The 19,337-nt window shown below is 34.3% G+C and overlaps 1 protein-coding gene across 4 annotated transcripts in view; it reads right to left on the bottom strand.

Annotated features, from left to right (window-relative positions):
- Nucleotides 1-19,337, bottom strand: part of CCDC178 (coiled-coil domain containing 178) — a 538,381-nt gene that overhangs the window by 192,957 nt on the left and 326,087 nt on the right. The gene's annotated exons all lie outside the window — the stretch shown is intronic.

The following is a 19,337-nucleotide window of genomic DNA, read 5'->3' as shown; positions in this document are numbered from 1 at the left end:
TTTGGACTTGTATGGGGTCTGTAGCCCCTTTGTTTTGAACAATTTCTCCCATTTGGAAAGGCTGTATTTATCCAATGTCTATATCCCATTGTATCTAGGAAGTAACTAACTTCCTTTTGATTTTAGAGGGTCATAGGAAGGAGGGACTTGTCTTGCATTATATGAGACATTGGACTGTGAACTTTTGAGTTAATGTAGAAATTAGTTAAGAATTTCAGGGACTGTTGGGAAGGCATGATTTGTTTTGAAATGTGAGGTCATGAGATTTGGAGGGGCCAGGGGCAGAATGATATGGTTTTGCTATGTTCCCAACCAAATCTCATATTGAATTGTAACTCCCACAACTCCTACATGTCATGGGAAGTGACTGAATTATGCGGGTGGGTCCTTCCTGCGCTGTTCTAGTGATAATGAATGAATCTCACAAGATCTGATGGTTTTAAAAATGAGAGTTTCCCTGAACAAGGTCTTTCTTTGCCTGCTGCCATCCATGTAAGATGTGACTTGCTCCTCCTTTCCTTTGGCCATGATTGTGAGGCCTTCCCAGCAATGTGGAACTGTAAGTCCAGTAAACCTCTTTTTCTTCCCAGTCGTGGGTATATCTTTATATGCAGCATGAAAACAGACTAATACATGCAGAAAGAAGAAAGATCTGGTTGATCAAAATTCAGGAAAGCAAATAGAAGGTAGACATGGAAACAAATATTTTCTTTGGGGCAGGTGACAGAGATGAGCTGCTTATAGTTAGTTATTGCCATTTTAGCTATGTTCTGGCCAGTAAGATGTCAATGAGAATGGTAAAAATATATCTCTGGCCTAGCCCCCAAACATATTCTGTAAAATCCTCTATATAATTTCTTCTTCCTGCAGATCAGAAGCAGAGGAGCTGACTGGGGAGACCAAGGCCTTGGAAAAGATAAAACCAAAGGCTAAACAGAACCTGGATCTCCGAAAGAACATACAGAAGACTGCTCACTGCTCAAGGTTAGCCTTATTGAACATTTTCAGCAAGAAACAAACATTTATTTACTTACGCTTAGTAATATTTGGGACATTTTATTTTAGCTTCTAAAATTATTTATCCCAAAAAACACACAGATGAAAGTTCCTTTGGAGAAGTGAAGTTAGGGCATGTTAGACTCTTGGGTTAGCTCCTCCAACATGTTTCCAATCCCTTTCTTCTTTTCCTGGATCAACTTTAGACCCAATTTCCAATGGAATTAATGCCAATCACAAGACAACATTCTGGTCAATGAAATGTCAATGTATGTTTCATGAGCCTGTCCCTTCCCTGTTTCCTCATCTTCCTTCATCTTTATGAGATGAAGTGATGCCCAAATTTTCAGCAGCCATATTGTAACCCTGAGGAAAAGGCCAAGAGAATCTCACAGATGTTAGTTCTAACATTATTGACCCATTGTACTAACTCCAGCAAATGCTTACCTACAGACAACTATAAATGCATAAACAACAAACAAATAATAAAAGCCTATTCTTTAAACGATAGGTAAACAGGTGTTTGTGTATTTGCAGCCAAACATGACTGTAATGAAGACAAAAATGGATGCAAACAGTGTTTCTCAACTGGGGTAATTGTGCCTTTCCCTTACCTGTGCAAAATGCCCAGGGAGTTTTAGTGGTCACAACTGGAGGTATATTATTGGTTTCTAATGTATCTTGCCTGCAATGCACAAGAAAGCTCTTCATGACAAAGGCTTATCTACCCTGAGAAGTCAACCATGCTGAAGATAAGGGATCTCCATACTGTAAAATGGAAAGCCACTCCATGGCATTAGAAGGTGTTATTACTTATTTTTTATGTCATTCTATGGCACTGAAAAATTTTGAACAATACAGTATCATGAATAAAATGAGAAAGAGAGAAGAGTAAACTGGAGTTTTATGTAAAACAGATGACTAGAAAAGGAATAATGGAAAGTAGAAGCCTAGAGCTCAGAAATCCAGTTAAGAGTTTGATTATTAGGACATGATTGTCAGTGGATGTGGAAATAGAAATAAAGGGAAATTTTGTGATTTATTAAGAAGGAATTTAACAACAGAAAGAAAGAAGTAAGTGATATTAATACAATTCAAGCAGATGTATCAAGACTGGATATTGGGCTTGTAGAATGATATTAAACAGTTTTATGAAAAAAGCAGACATTTCACCATTTATTTGAATTTTTGCAAACATATAAATATCCTAAGACAGAGAAAGAAGAATATCTAAATATTAGGTTGATTCAAAAGTAATTGTGGTTTTTGCCATTGAAAGTAATGAAAGTAATAGAAAATCTTATTTTTCCATTATCCCAGGAGCTGCTTGGGAGTGTTAGAGGGAGTTACACAAGAAATATCAAAGCATCCATATTTTTGAACAAAAGTGTAATATATCATGTAAAATCTAATAAATAAGTTTTTCTCTTTATTAAAATATCACTATATTCTTCCACAAGTTACATAAACATGGCACAAAGAAAAGGGCACAGTATTAAGATTAGAGAAAGGAAAGCAGAATTATTGCAAGACTCAAAGAGGGGTATAGAAAACCCTTTTCCTCATTAAGAAGCAACGCAGGCAGCTAGCATTGTGCAAAGCTTATTTGGCAAAACAGTCACCACAAATAATATGTTTTAATTGAATTTTGGGAATGAGGATAAATACAGAGTTTGAGACCATGACACTGGAAAGTATGTTTTCAGTGAAGAAGAGTACAACACAAGAATTTTCTTGAACACACACACAGAAGAATCACAAAACCTAGAAGCAGAATGTAAATAAAAAACAAAGCCTATTTTTGTGATTGATGAGAACACCTGGCTATGTGTTCTCATCACATTGTGAGTCAGGAGGAACTGCAAATTTATAAGCATACCCACTGAATATCCTCTGCTGTATCCCTACATTTTTGTTGTAAATAGATGATGACTAAATAAATGTTATAAAAATGCATAGAGGTATCATACATGGTGCAACTTCAACTGTGGTAAGATTCCATTTTTTTTCATGAAGTCTGTAGTGAAATAATGCTCCCTAATATTACTATATTGACATACTTGAAGTGGGTAGACCTTGTGTGAACTACAGATAGGTGTGGGTGATTATAAGCATATTACAAAACCAGGTTTCAGCAAAGTAGCAACCTTATGGAATGTTGGTGTAAAAGTTTTATTCTTTTCTGAGGATATTTGTTCATAAACCTTTATAAAACCAAAATAATTAACATGTTTATCAGGATTTCTTTTATTCCTTATATTCTTTACATAGAAAAATCTATCACATATTGCAAACCAGGAGATTCTTTTCAGAATAAGCTTAGATCTTGTATTAAGGCTCAATAGAAAGGATATCCACTTAGAAATGCTTCTGAGCCGATTTTACTGATTAAAATAAATATCAATGATTCCTACACAGCCTCATGAACATGCTATAAGTTTACTTTACTGCATCACCTTTGTGTTTTTGTACTAATATGTAACAAGTCCCAATAGATTATTATATTTTATAGATGATATTTTTCCCTATAAAAATTATACTATATTGAGGGCAGAGTTTTATTCAATAAGATAGAGGATTCAAGTTGCTCTCCAACTACCCGCAAGCATCCTGAAAGTTAAATAGCTTGTTTCTCCTCAAATGAAAGACTTAACTAAAATAAGCAGTATGAACCATCTCCAACTGTGAACTAATTAAAGACAATTCCCTTTCAAGGTTTTTTCTCTAGATGTCATTTGTAATTTTATTTTGCTTTCCTTAAATTTGTCCTATTTTATATGCCTGCTCCTTCTTAGATTTATTCTTAAATGGCACAGTATTTTAATTTTGTAACATTAAAATGTCAGTGACATTCTAATGGGTCACACTTTAATATTAAGCTCTTTATAAATTATAAAACAAATGTTAAAGATATTATAATATTATAATGCTAGCAGAAGCAGCTTGATTCAATGAATAGGTAACTTTTTCCTGTTTCAAGCCCATTGTCATTATGTCTGGAAGAGGAAGAGAATGAAGTGACTGACCATAGCTAAAGCCCCTAAACTATATGCTTTGTTCCCTCCACAGCCTCAGTTCCTTATGCCCTACTTCCAGTTATGTTGCCAAATTTCTAATGTTGAAAAGGCCAGAGGAAATAATTGCAGAATAATTTCAGGACAAAATCTAGTCTAAAATCATACTGGCTTTTAAAATGTCTAAATAACAGCAAAGTCAACAGAGTAAAAATAATTCCTGAAGAAATAAAGACTCAAGAAAGAAAATTAGAACTCAACAAAGGAGGCGTATTTTTCCTAGAATAACAGTGCCATGAATAACCTGTGGCCTATTGACCAAGATCATCATTTTCTTATCACTTCCTATAAAATTTCCTTCGAAGGTTATTAGTAATTTATTGATAACACAAGAACTAGGTAAATATATTTGAAATAATACCTATGCATTATTTCTCTCTAACCAGTATCCATAGTCTTCCTCCTAGTATTCAAAGAATCTCCTTATTCTGATGGTCAAGATGTGCCGTTTTATATCTGATAATTATGAGCTTAATTTCCAGACATCGAACCAATCTCGTTTTAAAAATACTTTTTTTTTTTGAAAGTAAAATTTCAATTTTATTTTAAAAAATACTTATACACATATGCATTGCAGTAAAAAACACTGGGAAGAAATGCATCAAATTTTTAATGATCTCTATCTGACCATACGAATGGTGGTGTTTATATTTCTTGAATATTTCCACATTTTTATCAAAAGTATATCTTTATCATTAGAAAATAAAATTATGTTGTAAATTTTTAAAGAATACGAAGTAATAGAAACATAATTTCTCTAAAAAAGCCTCTAACTGTCATTTTAAGGACCATGATTAAGTAAAGATGACCTGGGAAAAACAATAGATTCCTATTCTTTCCTTTCTCTTAATCATACTTCTTAGCTCCTCTTATGTGACAGACAAATAGGACACATACTGAACATTGATTTTACAGGCATTATTCAGGTGAAAGATTTTTTTATATTATATATATATATTATATATGCACACATACATGGTCTTCATTACTTCCAAATTTCAAATAATATAATCTAATAACGTAAATGTTCAAATTCACCTACTCATTAAAATTTATTTGTAACCCCCAAATCAATAGTCAAAGTGCTTTTGAGGCCATTTGTGGACATGCACATGTGTGAAGTGGTAAAATTTTGGAGTCATCCAGTATGCAAGTTCCCAGCTGAGCTTGAACAAGGTGACACTCTGTCATCTTGTTTGGAGATCTCATACTGATGCCCTTTTCCTGGTCTATTTAATGCCAAATTTGTTGCACTTCCGTGCATTTGGTTGGTGCTTTTGCTGTTTAAAATGGCCCCTAAGCACAATACTGAAGTGCTGTCTGGTGTTCCTAAATACAAGAAGGCTATGATGTGCCTTACAGAGAAAATACATGTGTTAGATAAGCTTCATTTAGGTGTTAGTTATAATGATGTTGGCTGTGCATTCAATATTAATGAATATATATATATAAAGAATATATATTAATAAGGTGTCACATGTTCTCATTCATGTGGGAGCTGAACAATGAGAACATATAGGGAAAGGGAGGGGAATGTCACATACCAGGGCCTGTTGAAGGGTGGGGGCGAGGGGAGAGATAGCACTACAAGAAACACCTAATGTAGGTGACAGGTTGATGGATGCAGCAAACCACCATGGAACATGTATACCTATGTAACAAACCAGCACGCTCTGCACATATATCCCAGAACCTAAAGTATAATAAAAAATACATATATCCCAGAACCTAAAGTATAATAAAAAATACATTAGAAATAAATAAATAGGGCATCTTAAACAGAAATGTACATAAAACAAGGGTGTATATTGATTGTTTGATGAAAATGTTGTGAAAAGAGGCTTGCAGGAACCTAATCTTGTATTTCCCTTAGGAGCAATCATTCAGTATTTGATAATTCAATGTTTGGGTCTACTTTGTAGAACATAACTATTGTGAATAACGAGAATCAATTCTGTGTGTCTGTCTATGCAACTTTTACCTAATTTAAATATTAATATAATTTACATATGTAATTTAGAAATACACACACACACACACACACACATACACATACACCATTACATGTATTAATTTTTTTCTTTCCTATTCTTTTTCCCTCTCTAATTTTCCTGGTTCATATACAACACAGTGACTTATATTTAGTTCTTCAATAATTGAATATTGAAATGTGAATATAAGTCCTTATAGTGGCTTTTCTTTCTCCTGCAGAAACTGCAGAAGAATAGCCTATCCAAAAATTTAAACTTTCTTAAGAAGAAACAAACAATGATGATAATAACAACAGTAAATTGCAAGCTTTTGACAGTTTTTGGTGTATATTAACTAGGTGGTGACCATTAAGGGATAGATGACTACAGAGAAAATTGCACTGAGAGGTCTCGAGGCTTAATTGGAAAGCATAATAATTATAAAAAGAGAATTAATAACACTCTACATAGTAATTTTGAAATGCTATCTCAATTGATAACCATGAAAGTGGTACATAATTTCTTGTAGCTAAGAGAATGTTTCTAATCCTGAATGTAAATGTTTTGACTCCTCTTTTTCAGAAGACTAATTCTGATAAAGTAAAGGTATCTAAATTTTTGTGTATGTCTGTGTGTTTCATCCTACTGATATCCAAAGGATGACCATGAAGAAGAGAAAGTGTATTGGTAAGCCACAGAAAGGAGCACATACCTATTTCCATTCTGAACCCAAAGTGCCTAAACAAGTTTTGAAAAATAAGGATGGATATTCCAGGCAGAAGAACAGTATGTGCAAAGCTATGGGTAAGTGGGAGAAAGTGAGATGTTTTTGGAATTGCAAATATTCCACCCAATGCATCCACCATAGTCCTGAGTTTACGGAGAAGATGTGAAAGAAGACTAGAGACTTATGGAGGCTGACAAAAACGTTGATGTTGCTGACAAAAGCCTTGTTCTTTATTCAGAAGCCACCATTCAGTCCTGAGACTCCTGAAGTCATCGTTGAGTCCTGGGAAATCTAACTTCGTAACCTTTCTATTTCAGAAATCTGGAAACCATGTAGAGGAAGCTGAGACAATGAGACTACTTAGGAGTCTATTTCAGGATCAGGCAGGAGCTAATGTTAGCTCTGATAATCCCAGTGCCTGTGGACTTTGAACTTCCCCATGTGTCCATACTACATCCTGGGGACTCCCTCTTATCCCCATAGGGCCCTCCTCTGTCCTTTTAAGCTATGTCTATACTACTCATTTGAGTCCTTGAGCTCCCTGCAAATCTCTCAAAGAAGTCCACATGGGTTAAGCAAAAAGTATCCAAGTTTTAAAACCAATCTCGTTTTAAAAATACTTTTTTAAATTAGTCCAAACCTTTAAAAAAGTATTTTAAATTAGTTTGTATTAGCCTGTTTCATAGTGTCTGTGACCTGGTTTCTTTCTACCAATCAAAACATGTTTCTCATGACTCCATTTATAAACCTTCTTTTGAAATTGGTGTTATTCATTTTTTAGTTAAATTCTTTGTATTTTTAAAACTATATTTTAAAAAGAGTTTGGATTTTTGCTATTTTTCAGGCTCAGGACAGGAACATTCATGTTTACACAATATCTCCACTAATTTTCCAACTTGTTTTAGTCCTCTTGCTAAGAATATCCTTGTCCTCTCAATTTTAAGTATGATTTATTGGGTATAGTACACTTGAAATGTTATCTAGTTCATCATAAAGTACAATATTGACCCAGAATTTTGCAAAGTTTGAAAAATTATAATAGTATTAATGGGAGACATGGGCTGCTTACCAAATATCCATAGGCTCACCCACATTTCTCAGCCCCACTGCAATTAGGAAGGGCCCTGAGAATAGTTCTGGACAAACAGATCATGAACAGAATACACATAAATCAATTTGAGGACAAGACGCTAAATGGATGGTGTGTTACCCTTCAGCTTTCTCTTCTACTGTCAAGGAGACCATGAAGGGCTTCAATTGTGATGGTGGAACCAGAAGACAAAAGTGAACTGGTGCCCTTTGTTACTTTGTGAAAGTGAAATTCCCTGGAGAGTCACAGAGAAACCAGACAACTTCTGTGGGTTAGAAATCAACAGATAAAATCTTTCATCCTGGAGATTTGGGAAATGTTACTGGAAGCACAACCTAATCTATCCTGATTAACACTATTGATTGATGTAATAAGTGGATAGTGTCTGCTAAAAACAAACTAAAGCTAAAATAAATAAATAAATAAATAAATTAAAATAGTATGGTATTTGATGAGTGGTCTGGTATAAGCTAGATAATTTACAGTAAAGATCAACAGCAGTATCTGATACTGATATTTGATAATGCTATTGCCTGCAATAAGTTGCAGTGCCAATCATGTGAGCAATGAATTCAAAACACTGGAAACTGGAAACTTACAAGGGTGTGTTGTGTACTACTAGCTGTGTTTGGCAAAATATAACAAGAAAGATGAGTCATCAAAGAATATCTCAGTCTGAAAGCAGAAGTTTGGGGAAAAGTGAGAGACAAAATTGAAAAAGCCCTTGAGAGACAAATGACAGGTAAAACAACCTTGATGGCAAAGACCAGATTCAGACTGACTTCCTCATCTATTTTAAAACCTATCAATCACTTGGGAGTTGAGGCAGGAAGACTGCTCACTTGGGAGCTCAGGAGTTTGAGACCAGCTTCAGCAACATGGGAAGACCCTGTTTCTCCAAAATAATTTAAAAATTAGCAGGGCATGGTGGGACATGGGAAGCTACCTGGGAGGCTGAGGCAGAGGATCAATTGAGCCCAAAAGATCGAGGGTGCAGTGAGCCATATTCATGCCACTGCACTCCAGCCTGTGCGACAGAGTGAGACCCTGTCTCAATCAATCAATAAACTATCACTAATGAAAGTGCTTGAGAAAAAAAGTGAAATGAAGGATACTTTCTGTCCTTTGTATGACAGCCTCCAGATAGCTCTCCTTAAATATAGAGAAGCATAAGATATGAGAACTAAGAAATAAAGATTTGAGTATGGCTCATACTGACATCTGGGTATGAGTCCAGCAAATAAACTGACCAGTAACAACAGACAGAAAGTCTTTTGGATTTTTAATACTCACTGAAAAAAAAATGTCTGTTGAGTTATGTGATTATTTGAGCCTTACCAGTCTTAGGACTCTCAATTTTCCATTGGCAAGATCTTAATTAAGACAGCTGTGAAGCCCTGATCCTGGCATATTCCACAACAGCCTCTTCAGACATGGCTATGTAACATCCTGAAAATCAGAAGAAACTCCCAAAACCATAAGGAACAATGAATATGACACTAATCCCAGTGAGCACATTAACCCTTATCTGGTAGCTGATTTCTACCATTCTGAAGGCTTGGGGAATCTTTGCAATGTCTGTCCAGCAAGATTTCAAGATCTCATAATTTCGATGAATTCTGCTGAATATCTCTCATTCTTTCCCTTTCTGGAATGTGTTGTGCTTTTATTCTACCTCATTTCCTCAATTAAACACTAGGTTTTACGGGACTGAGGATATGCAGATAACTTGTATTTTTACTTCATCTGTCTGAATCTAGAGATTATAGTATAATATCCAGAAACGTGGACTTTGAGCTTTAGGCAGTGACTTGGTTAGACTTAGTTTGTTTTTCTTGGGGCATGTCACAATAAGTGAGCAAGAAACATTTTTGTAACTAGAAGTGTAAACAGTGACAGTGACAATTGTTTGCCAGTGGATATCCAGGTGTGGTCCCCTCACTCCAAACCCTACATGGGCTATTCCCAGCTCTCTTGCTGGGATCCATGTGTCTGTTTCTGGACAATGTGATGTAAACAGAAATGATGTGTATAACTTCTAGGCTAAAATATTTAAGAGCTAGTGTGCCATCCTTGTGCTTTCTTCTCCTGTCAAAATAACTGGGTAGGCTTCCTGTTGGGATGAAGAATCCCCAAGATGAAAATACCCTGGATCCCCACACATACGAAATCTTCCCTTAGACCTACAGTGGGCATTGTAATACTTTATGAGAAGAATCTATGCACTGTGGAAGCCAGAAAGCAAATGATTAGATAATACTAACTGGCTTAGAGTTTTTAGAAAGTTGGAAGCTAAGCAGCTTTAGCAGAGAGGAGATTAAGAAGAACAGGGTCCATCTGTACCCCAAATTCCAGAAATGCTCTAAAGGTGAAGGTACTACTCGTCTCAGAATGTGGAGCTGTGAGAACAGAAAACAAGAGAATTAGGAAGTTTCAAAAGACCCTAGAAGCCTTTCTGTATCCATGCAATCGGAAGGCTTGTTCTCTTTAGCACAATTTTGGAAGTTTGTCATCTACCAAGAATATCAGAGATGCTTTGGCCTTTGCTTCAGACACCAGGAGAAGGTGTCACAGTGAAAGTAGAGGGCCACACTGAAAGTAGAGAAATAAGTCAAGTGCCATATGCCATATAATGAAGTCTCCATCTTCTTTCCCTCCTCTACCCATTAACCTTCCATTACACAATCTCTCTTCCCCTACTCCTGACAAATATGTAGCAGATGGAATTATTCTAGAGAACTAAGATGATTCAACAAAGAGAATTTAAACCAAGAGAATTAAACACTATGCATTTGAACATTCTCACAATAACATGCTTGCTATCATTAAACATTCTACAGTAAAGATTAACAGTCAAAAATATACACCCATCATTCTTCACAGAACTAGAAAAACAGTCCTAAAATTCATATGGAACCAAAACATAGCCTACATAGCCAAAGCAACAGAAAGAAAAAAGAACAAATCTGGAGACATCGCATTACCTGACTTCAAATTATACTACAAGGCTATAGTTACCAAAACAGCATGGTACTGGTAAAAAAAAAATAGGCATGTAGATCAATGGAAAAGTATAGAGAACCCAGAAATAAGCCAAATACTTACAGCTAACTGATCTTTGACAAAGCATAAAAGTTATAAATCGGGGAAAGGATGCCATAGTCAATATATGGTGCTGGGAAAACTGGCAAGCCACATGTAGAAGAATAAAATTGGATCCCCATATCTCATTTTGATTTTATAAAAAAATCAACTCAAGATGGATCAAAGATTTAAATCTAAGACCTGAAACCATAAAACTTCTAGACAATAATACTAAAAAGACTCTTCCTGGCATTAATTTAGACATAATTTATGACTAAGGCCCCAAAAACAAATGCAACAAAAACAAAAATAAGTAAATGGGACCTAATTAAACTAAAAAGCTCTGGACAGTAAAAGATATATAATCAACAGAATAAACAGACAACGCACAAAGGGGGAGAAAATATTAGCAAACTATGCATCTGAGAAAGGACTAATATCCAGGATCTACAAGGAGCACAAATAAATCAACAAGAAAAAAAAAAACTCATCAAAAAGTGGTCAAAGGACATGAATAGACAATTATCAAAACAAGATATGCAAACAGCCAACAAACATATGAAAAAATGTTCAACATCACAAGATGTTGCTGTGGATGTGGTGAAAAGAGAACACTTTTACACTGCTGGTTTTTATGTAAACTAGTACAACCACTATGGAAAACAGTGTGGAGAATCCTTAAAGAATTCCATTCAATCTAGCATTCAATCCAGCACTACTGGGTTTCTACCCAAAGAAAAGGAAGTCATATGAAAAAGACATATGCACACACATGGTTTATAGCAGCACATTTTTCAATTGTAAAGATATTGAACTAATAAGTGCCTATCAACGAACTAATGGTTAAAAAAAAAAAAACAGTACATATACATCATGGAATATTATTCAGGCATAAATCGGAATGAGATAACATCTTTTACAGCACCTTAGATGGAATTGGAGGCCATTATTCTAAGTGAAGTAACTCAGAAATGGAAAACCAAATATTGTATGCTCTCACTTATAAGTGGGAGCTAAGTTATGAGGATGCAAAGGCATAAGAATGATATAATGAACTTTGGAGATTTGGAGGGGAAGGTTGGAATGGGGTGAGAGATAAAAGATGACATATTATGTACAGTTTACACTGCTTGGGTGATTTTGGAGCATCCAAATCTCAGCAATTACTGCTAAAGAACTTATCCACTTAACAAAATACCACCTGTACCCATAAACTATTAAAATATAAATAGCAATTAAAAATAAATAAATTGATTTTTGAAAAATAACAAAAAAATTAGGTGGGTGTGGTAGCTAGTGCCTGAAAAAAAAAAATACATACCCACAGTCTTCAACTATTATAAGTATTTTTTACCACCAGAATTGTAGTTTACTTGATATTGGAAAAATACTTCTAATTCAAAAGAGAGAAGTCAAACAAATGGGGAAAATCCTAAATATAAATGAGACTTTGCAGAAAACAAACAAACAAACAAAAAACAAGCAAAGAGAAAAGAGTTCTAAAAAATAAGACAGTTCTACAATTAGAAATGTAAATGAGAATATTTCCTCAAATCAGCAAAGAGGATGAAAGACAACATTGAAGGTATCATTCAAAAAGTAAACCAAAAGTTTATAAGAAATGGAAAGTAATCAACTGAGGAAAGTTATCACCCCAAGTAAACTGTTTCTCATTTCTGTATCTGTCAAATTGGGATAATAATAGTAACACCACCAACAATAATGTCCTGTTAAACATGATATAGTGAATACCCAGCTAATGTAGTTGTCATTAGTATTAACTTAGTTGAGAGAGTTAGTAAAGGGACTTAGAACCATGCTTGGAATAAAGAAAGCACTCAATATCTATCAGCATTTGGTATCAACAACACTATTATTGTGGTGAAAAATACATTTTCCAACAACAGGAGAAAAAGTAAAAGGGATAGAGAGCAGAGTAAAAGAAATTATGTATAAAATACAAGAAGATGTCTCCAAACTAAGAGTGTGTATCTCAAGATTTGAATGATCCACACAAAATTCAACATAATTATTGAAAATAGATCCAGGCCAAAAGAAATTTCGTAACTCTAGGAATACTGTGACAATTTTAAACTTTTCAGAGAGAAGGAGGAGGAAAGGAGTGAAGAGATAAGTACGTACAATGATCAGTAACTGGTATGACATCTGAATTTTTAGTGGCTAGACAACAAATGGAAACCAGAAAATAAAGGCCTAAAATTGTGAGAGCAAATGCTCACTAATCTAGAACTCTACACCTAGAGCATTATCAACAAAGATGAAAGATAATCCAAAATCAATTTCAAATATGCAAAGTGTGAATCTTTACAAAAATGTTCATAATATTTTGCAGTTTCTCCTGCCCCTTGAATCTGGGCTTAACCATGTGACTTGCTTTGAATAATGAGACATTAACAAGCACAACACAAGCAGAGAGGCTCAAAAAGTGGCTGTGCACTGGTTCTTGACCTCTCGTGCCACTGAAAACCCAGAAATCCCCAGGAATAAGCTGAGGCTAGACTCCAAGGATAAGAGATCACGTGAGGGATTGGGGACACAACCATCTCAGCCATCCAGCTGAAGTTCCAAATACGTGAATGAGGCTGTCCTAGACTCTCCCATTCCAGCCAAGCTGACAAGACCACAAGAACCACAATAGCTGACTTCTCAGAGTAGTTGTTTTAAGTCATTAAGTTTTGGATTGGACTGCTACATAGCAAAAGTGAACTGCTATACACTCATCTTCTCTCAGAAAGTCTCTGGAGAATATACACCTCCAAGCAGAAAAAAGGAGATATAGTTGGTTCCAGGAAGCAGTTGATCCAATGCTAGGATGTGGCAAAGAGAACTCTTTTGAACACTTTGAAAGTTAGACACGAGACAGTAGCTAAGCAGCAAAAATAAACAAGTCAGACAAGCAGGAAAGAGACTCTAGGAAGGCATTGTCAAAGAAAAACACACAAGCAGAAATGAATTAGTTTTAAACTGGTGGAAAAAAAAAACAGGCAGAGAAACACAGAGACAATTACTAATTTCAAGGAAAGAGAATTACATAAGAAATGAAAAATTTTCATGCTATATGCTTTAAATCAGTTGTGAGCAATAACTATATATAGATAGATATTTTATATATATATATATATATATATATATATATATATATATATATAAGCTTAACACAGTAAGAAATGCTAAGAGAGTACAGTGGAAAACTGTTATTTGAAATATAACATTAAATATTTTACAGTAGCTGCCTCTAGGGAGGGCCAAGGAAAATTGTGAAAGAGTGAGGCAGACGGCTCCTGCTCTTGGAGTATAATTTAACATTTTAACTTATGTAACTACTGTATTTGGGAAAATAGAAAATTAAAATAGGCAAAGCATTGAAGCAACAAATATCTAGGAAAAAAACTAAATATATCTCCTATGTCTCTCATATCTTATATCTATGTTTATATCTGTGTATCTCATATATTATGTCAATATTTATTTCTTTGAAAAGTTCTGGCCAAATATTTATCAATAAACTGCAAAGATTGAAACATTTTGAACCTTGAGTTCTTTCCCATAATAATTACAAAAATAAATAGAAGCATAACAGGTATTACAAAGAATTTTGTCATAGTATTTTTTTAAGAACAAAGCAATTTAGGAGTCACATAAAAATACAAGAATTAGAAACAAGCAAACATCATATATTTATACAGTAAATGTTCTTCAATAAAATAATCATACTCTTGAAGAGTAATGCCATAAGGATAAGCTAATTTAAAATATAAGTAAACAGGGAAAAATTGAAAATATTATATCCGGTATTACACAAAATTTGAAATAATATACATATAAGGTATGCATATATAAAAAGTATATGGAAAAATGACTTCATTGCTGTCTCTTCTTATCTAGTTTTTAGATTATCAGCAATGATTTTTGTATCACTATATATAATGAGAAAAGACATAATATTGGTTTACTATTCAACTTAAAATCTTTTAAAATTTTTGTGTCTTTATGAAACTATTATCATTTCATACAAAAACCTTAAAATATAATGGAAATCAGTTCAGTTCGTGGTAATGGCATAGTAGCTTTCTGTAGATTGAAATTATAATCTGTGCCCATGATACAAAAACCAAATATATGAAGGCACTGGCAAATGACCAAAAGTAGGCAGAAACTGGAGAAGGTTCTTAAAAGAAGAAGATCCCAGGGAGAGAGATCCTTGTTGACCCAGCTTTTTCTCAGAAGCCACCCAGCAGTCAGAACAAACATCAACAGATTTCAGAGAAAGATAAGAGTATCTGGAGTTGGCATAATGTCCAAAAATATCAGAAATTGTGACTCATAGACAAGATAAAAGTTAGTCAATGGACATTGAGTCCAAGATGATCTGGGGTAATGAAATTTCAGAGGAGGACTTTAAAGAAGCTGTCATGAATATAGTCAAGGAATTATGAAAGAGATGGAAATAATGAGTGCAAAAATAAGAAATTTTAGTAGATAATAAAAATAAAAATACGGAATTAAAGAAATAATCATGTATATGTATAATAATTTATATAATATGTATAATAAAACATATAAATAATGCAAATGAAGTAAATACTCCAATTAAAAGTAGAGTCTTACTAATTACAAAATCAACCACATATCATTTATATAAGATGAACTTTATCTACAAAGATACAGAAAGACAAAGTAAAAGAATGCAAGGTATACCACATACCATGCAGATTTCAGTGTAAAGAATTCAGTGTCTAAAATATCAGATAAAACTTGCATTAAGACATGGAGTATTCCACATGTTCTCACTCATAAGCAGGTGCTGAACAATGAGAACACATGCACACAGGGAGGGGAGCATCACACACTGGGGTCTGCTGGTGGGGGTAGGGGAGGGACAGCAGGGGTGGGGAGGTTGGGGAGGGATAACATGGGGAGAAATGCCAGATATAGGTGACGGGGAGATAGAGGCAGCCAACCACATTGCCAAGTATGTGTCTATGCAACAATCCTGCATGATCTGCACATGTACCCCAGAACCTACAGTACAATTAAAAAAAAGACATGGAATATTATCAGTGATAAAGGACATTTTATAAAGGGTTGATTGATTAAAAAGACACAACAATCATGAATATGTACAAATCTCTAACAAAGCTTCTAAATACATGAAGTAAAAGCCAAAAGAACTAAACGAATCTATAATCATAGTGGGAGATTTTAACACCTCTTGTTCAGTAATTGATAGAATATCAAAACAATCACTATGGTTATAGAAGTTGTGGACAACAACAATGATCTTAACATAATTGAGATAGATTTTGTGTCTAACATGTGGAGAACATGCTTTCCTTTCAAATGCAAAAGAATTTCACCTAAATAGACAATATATTATAATATGATATAAGCCCCAGTAAATTACAAAAATGAATTTATACAGCATATGTTCTCTGACTAACATAGACTTCATTGTTAAAATGAGAAAGTTTTACTTAAAAATGGTCAGAATATTTCAAAAGAAATCTTTAGTTAACAAAAAAAAGCAGGTTACAGTATTTATCTTTGGGGATCCGGAGCATGTTGACAGATATCTGGCCATCTAGAAAACATTTTTTGTTTTGTTTTGGTTTGTTTTTTTTGTGTGTGTGAAAGGGAGTCTTGCATTGTCACTCAGGCTGGAGTGCAATGGTGCAATCTTGGTTCACTGCAACCTCAGCCTCCCAAGTAGCTGGAATTACAGGCATCCACCACCATGCCCAGCTAATTTTTTGTATTTTTAGTAGAGACAGGGTTTCACTATGTTGGCCAGGCTGGTCTTGAACTCCTGACCTTGTGATTTGCCCACCTCAGCCTCCCAAAGTGCTGGGATTACAGGTGTGAGCCACCATGCCCAGCTGAAAACATTTTCCTTTAAATAGTCTGAAATGTATGTGGAAATATCACCACCCATAAAGGAAAACAAAAACGAAACAGGAAACAGAAAAAAAAAAAAAAAAAAAAAAAAAAAAACCATCCCAAGTAGCGAATAATAGGCATTCTAAAAGGAAAGAAGTATTCCTCACTAACCTGTTTGTGATTTTAATTCTGCATCACACTTCTGGGCTGTTTCAAAGCAACCTTATAGCTGATTCTTTCTTTCTTTTTTTTTTTTATTGCATTTTAGGTTTTGGGGTACATGTGATGAACATGCAAGATTGTTGCATAGGTACACACTTGGCAGTGTGGTTTGCTGCCTTCCGTAAGAGCTCTTATTTTCTCTATTACTCTTATCAATTTTGTGCCCTAACCCTCCATCCTCCATCTTAAAGAGAAAGAGAGGAGAGAGAGAGAGAGAGAGAGAGAGAGAGAGAGAGAGAGAGAGAGAGAGAGAGAGAGACAGAATAAAAGCAAAAAAAGAAGTAGTGAATTGTTTCAGATGCTGTAATTAAAATAGAAAATAGAAAGATTTTGGCAAGAGCTGGAGTTGTGTGGGGAGGGGTGAAGAAGATTTCCATCGCAGGAGTTTCTGATCTTGCTAACAGATGTACCAGAGACAGAAATAAGCTAAACAAGGTTTCCAGTTTCCCTGATCCTATAGCAATGCCTGGTACTCAGTTGGAAAAAAAAAATTAGCCTTGGCTCATAAAGTCTAATTCCAGGAAATATTGTTAGCATTTTATCCCTACATTTATCTTAGAAAGGAGGAAGATAGGTTAAAACCTTCTATCCAACATACAGTGGATTCAGAACAGCCTACATATAATTTTTAAGTGGGGTCAATAAATCAATATGATGGCTAAGCACTTTCTTTGGTTTTAAACATGTCTAGAAATGCTCCTTTCATTATTCCCAACTATCTGATAACTGAATGAATCAAAACAAATGTTTCCAAGAGTACAAGAATACGCCAATATTTCTTCCCTCTCAGATACATTTGTAATATCTGTGATTGATTTTCCAAATTACATTGCTTGCATTTAGGACTATTTTAAGTGAAGTGCTGATAAAACCAGTTAAATCTTCCCAGACCTAAGCAGTTATTAGGTTCTATGCTTTCTGCAACCCTTCTTTTAAATGAACTCATATGGTTTGTTCTCATGAAATAGTTTGGAATGATATTAAATGCAAACCAAAATGTTAGAAAATATTAAATGTCTTTTAAGTCACTTTTAACATTATAAAACATCAACATAATTTCTTTTCTCTTTTATATAAAAAAATCTAACAATAATGTGGCTTAAAAAATACATAGACATAGTTATTTTACCTCCTTGCTGTTGGCCTTAACACAAAAACCTTTCTGGGACCAGTGTAATATTTCTATTCTTGAGTCATTACTTTGACTTTCAGTAGCATCCTATATTGATTTTAAGATCTTGCTTATGGCTTTTTAGACATTTCATGGTTTAAATATTCTATACCTTTCAGATTGATTACTTCTATATTATCTGTCACTTTTTTATTGTCAGAGCAGGGGCTGCTCTCTGCTCTGTTGTCACAAATGGATTCCCATGAGGCTAACACTTTTCATGCATCTTGCCAACAGAAATTGCTACTTCTTGAAGTAAGTAATTTGGAGCCTCTTACAGCTTTTTAAAACATAGGTGTAACATTTTTTTCCACTGGATTTGGATTGCTCACTTATCTGAGAGTTTGTTCCTAGACTAATTGAAATGATTCTGGAGAAGCTTTTGTAAAGACTAGATACATGTGCTTCTTGATAGTACTGTATCTTTTATTTACTTCCCATTCCTAAAAGTGTGTCAAACAAGCCTTTTCTGTAATGCAACAGCTGTTTAAATTGCTTTCTTATCACTGATATCAAGACTTTTCTAATATTTTTTGTGTGCCTTGGCTAAAGGGGATGACTATTTCTCCAAGACGTAGTCTATTTCTCCAAGATGTAGACTATTTCTCCAAGATTTGCCAAGGTTCTCAGTAATCTGATTGGTATATCTTCCTTTTTCCCTAAGAAATCTATGAAAATACTTGCAGCCCCAGAATTTCCACAGCAAATGTCTATTTTCAATCTAGTTACTACAAAAATCATTGTCAATTATAAATTTGATATCTGTACTTTATTTCCATAGAATCACCCAAGGACTAAATTTAAAATTCACATATTTTAAAATATCAGTTTAAAATGCATTTTAATTTTATAATTTATAAAAGAACTAAGATTTTTATAAACAATAAGCATTTTAATTTAAAACAGAAAACTTTTAGACCAATCAATATTTTGGTGCCAAATACTGTCACAATTCCTATACATTAAATATCATTACTATAAACATCACAGAATTGCAGAATGTGGTATCTGAAGGGCCTTTCAAGAACATCTAATCCAATTTATTTATTTCAAAGACAATGATTTATTTAAGGTTAAATATTTAGCAAAAGGAGCAGGAATTTTA

Source organism: Saimiri boliviensis, chromosome 13 (assembly GCF_048565385.1).
Source record: "Saimiri boliviensis isolate mSaiBol1 chromosome 13, mSaiBol1.pri, whole genome shotgun sequence".
In the NCBI taxonomy this organism is placed as follows: domain Eukaryota; kingdom Metazoa; phylum Chordata; class Mammalia; order Primates; family Cebidae; genus Saimiri; species Saimiri boliviensis.
Note: the sequence above shows the minus strand (reverse complement) of the source record. Positions and strands in the feature narration are given on the sequence as shown.